The sequence below is a fragment of the Marmota monax genome, unplaced genomic scaffold (genome assembly GCF_021218885.2).
Source record: "Marmota monax isolate L192 unplaced genomic scaffold, Marmota_monax_Labrador192_F-V1.1 WCK01_AAM20220418_F8-fsc00666, whole genome shotgun sequence".
In the NCBI taxonomy this organism is placed as follows: domain Eukaryota; kingdom Metazoa; phylum Chordata; class Mammalia; order Rodentia; family Sciuridae; genus Marmota; species Marmota monax.
Genome location: NW_026694915.1, coordinates 113,657 through 117,243, shown reverse-complemented (window position 1 = coordinate 117,243; position 3,587 = coordinate 113,657). Strand labels below are relative to the sequence as shown.

The 3,587-nt window shown below is 44.1% G+C and overlaps 1 pseudogene; it reads left to right on the top strand.

Moving 5' to 3' along the window:
* The first annotated feature begins 548 nt into the window (after positions 1 to 548).
* On the top strand, positions 549 to 2,118 carry LOC124080973 (2-aminoethanethiol dioxygenase-like; annotated as a pseudogene).
* The last annotated feature ends 1,469 nt before the right edge of the window (positions 2,119 to 3,587 follow it).

The window sequence follows — 3,587 nt, the reverse complement described above, 5'->3', positions numbered from 1 at the left end:
TGTGTATCCATACAATTTAGAATATTATGCCACCTTCAAAAAGAAAGGAATCCTAAAATATCTGAAAACATGTATAAACCTTGAAAACAATATATTAAGTGAAATAAGCCAGTTACAAAAGGAGAGATACTACATGATTCACTTATATGACACAACTGAAACAGTCAAATTTACCAAAGTACAGAGTAGAATAGTGGTTTTTAGGATCTTCAGGGAGAGGTAAGTAGGGAGCTGATTTAAATAGGTATAAGGTTTCAACTGAATAAGTTCTAGAGATCTCCTCTATAACATTGTGTCCAGAGTTAACCAGCTTTTATATAAATAAATAAAAAAAAAAACTGTTAAGAGAGTGCACCTCAAGTTGCATTCTTAGCAACCTTAAAAATGGGTAGGGGTGGGGTTGGACGAACATCTAGCAGACAAGGCAGTAGGTGAGAATGAGGGAGAGCATATTTACAAAACTTCAAACCTGACATAGAGCCTGGAGCGCACAGAGGAACGGTGGATAGTACAAAAATGGAGAAAACTGCTGAAGTGAAGCTGGCAACATGGGGCAGTTCAGGTCTTCCAATACAATTTATAAGAAACACCTACTATATCCTGTAAGCAGTTGGGAATCAGGATTGCTTAGCATGCATTCAACTCCCAGTAGCAGAAGCCCCAACTAAGAGAGATTTCAACATAGGGAGTTGCTCAGAAACAGGGCTAGTCCAGAGTTGGATAATTCTGTGCCGTGATGATGCATGTGGTTAAGGACCCAAGAGCCATCTATCTTCCCACCTGCCATCCCCATCATGTCAGCATGTTCCCTTATGATCCAGGTGTGGCAGCAACAGTTTCCAAATACTTTGCAGAATTGGGTGAAATAACAAAAATCTATAGCCCAGATCTGTAGCCTCATACTTGACCTGATGTCTAGATCTTGGGATTTTGATTTTGCACCTAAAGGAGACTTTGGATCTTCAAAGCAGAAACATCCCCAACAGCTGCCTCACACCAACAAACCCATAGCAAGACAGAGAAGAATGATTTATGCAATGCCACTATGGGTCTATGAACAATATGTAGGGCTAAAGATATATGTTTACAAATAAATAGAATTCATCACCAATAAACATTTAATGAGCATTCCTTAGGTGCTAGGCCCTATTTTTAAAATATATTAATAGTGACGGTGGCTGGCGTACCATGAACCCCACAGGAAGATCCTTGCAAGGGGCCTTCCACTTAGTCCAGGTCTACTAGCCATCATGGCCACCATGGACCGCAAAGGTCAGAGGAAAGGAGGGAGCCAGCCCGGCACATGGAGGAACAGCCAAGCAGACCCAAGACAACACGTCTTCCCTGACCTAACTGATGGCCCACTGGGCATGCCTCACTTTCAGGGCAGCGGGGAGAGCCACTGCACTGCCAATCTTGGCTCAGCGTTTGGCTCCGAAGTGCCAATGCTGCCTGGCTTCCTGGAAAACATGAGCAAGCTGAAAAGCCTGCTGACCCAGGTTCATGCCAAGGACTCAACATGGCCCCGCATAAGGCCACGCCGCAATCGCTGTCGCACAACCTGCTGCCCAATCTGCCGCCCGTCACCTACATGCATGTCTAGGAGACAGATGGCTTCAGCCTTGGAATGTTCCTGCTGGAGAGCTGCACGTCCATTCCGCTGCACGACCATCCTGGCATGCACGATAAGCTCAAGGTCCTCTATTGCACGTGCACATCAGCTGTACTGACAAGTTGGAGGCGGAGAGCGGGCACAGGCCCTGCTGCCAGAGCAGTAGTTCAAGCCCCCGCTTCAGGCCCTAGAGTGGGAGGCGGTCAGCCAGGAGTGCTGGCACTTTATGGCTGAATATACTGAAGTCAGCGGCCTCTGCATCCTCACGCCTCACAGGGCCAAGTTGCAACAGATCTACGTGGTGGACAGACGTGCTGCCTTCCTGGACATACTGGCCCCACCCTACAACCCGGAGGGATGGCTGTGACTGCCACTATTACCAGACACAAGGAGGCCTCTGGCTCTGAGAGTGACCTGCCCTGAGAGGTGTGGCTCCTGTAACCCCTCTGGCTGAAGACTTCTTGTGCTAGGGAGAGCCCTATTCAGGTCTCCAGGTCTTCCCTTGAAGCAAATGGCGCCCTGGAACGTTGGGCAGAAGACATGCCATACCCTTATCAGCCTGGCTGGCTGTGGCCCTGCACAAAAGCTCTCTCTCTCCCCCTATCCTGAGTATTGGATTTACTGAAGTGAGAAGCAGCTGATTCCTCTGCAGGTTGTGAAGCAGGGACGACTGGACTACAGACACCAGGTATGGTTTTGGGGGCAGGGTAGGAGGGAGGCTAGGTTTTCTGGTACTTTCATTGCCACTGGGGCTTTGATTTGTGGGAGTGGGCAAGGGACTTTGAAAGGCCTTTACCCTAGAGCCATAATGAAAATATTCTTCCTTGGTAACCCATTCTGTACAGAAAATACTAAATGATTATCTTAATCCCAACCCTTTGGTAAATAGGTTTTGGTTTCACTGCTGCCATTATAACCTTTTGATCCTCATAGTTTTAACTTATTGACTGAGCATGATCCAGTGTTTTGAAGTGTTTGTAGTTCAATTCATTGTTACAGAGGAAATTCTAAGAGTTGAGCTACTTTGAAAGTGAGTTGTCTTGTCTAATTAATTCCCTGTAAAAAGTCAATCATCTTTTCAGAATTTGGGTATCACTGTAAAAACAACTATGCATGTCAAGGACAAGATTTATTCTCTTTCTTAAGCTTGCCCAGTAGCCACATCTTGTTTACCTTGGCAGGCATCTACTAAGTAATCACCTGTATATCTCAGTGACAGCTGGTCACTTAGGGCTCATCTTCCCCCAAGAATCTCCAGATCTGTGAGTTGAGCAGGTCTCTTATTGCAGATTCACCTTAAATGCAAAGACCATGTTATCCTCAAGTGACTTTTTTTCTTGTCTCAATGTACTTTAAGAGTTAATAATGTAATCCTGTGTTTTCTAACCAGAAGATTCAGAGGACCTAAATTGGTTATGCTTCCAAACAACTGAATGTAAAACATCTCTAGCCAACTGTTGAATTCCATGCCCCTGTTTATTTCCAGTATCTTTCTGTAAAAGTAGGCAAATATTGTTTGGATGGCTGTTTCACATTCTCCCAGGAACTCTACTGTTTCAGAGGGCTGTGGTTCTAGCTGGGTTGCTAGAAGTGTTGCCTTAGCCTTTATCCTCAAATAATAGTGTGCTGTAAATTTGTTTCATTTCATGTGGATTTCTGTAGGAAGGAGTAGAATGAAGAGGTGGAAGGAATGGTTGATCTAGCCTAAAGAAAAAAGTAAATAGCTGTATTACTAGCTATTTAGGGCACCAAAACTTAGAATGAAGTATTTCCTGCTCCCAACTCTTGATATAAACAGTTTTGCTATCTCTAGCATTTTTTGTCCTTTTTATAGGCAGAGGAAACTTTACCTTATGTACAAATGTATTAACACCATTTACTTAAGCCATAGAGCACTATTTGCCTCCTTTTACTATTTATAGGATTCTTTTATTTCACATAACTTTTCATAAAAACAAACTGTAGAAATAAACAC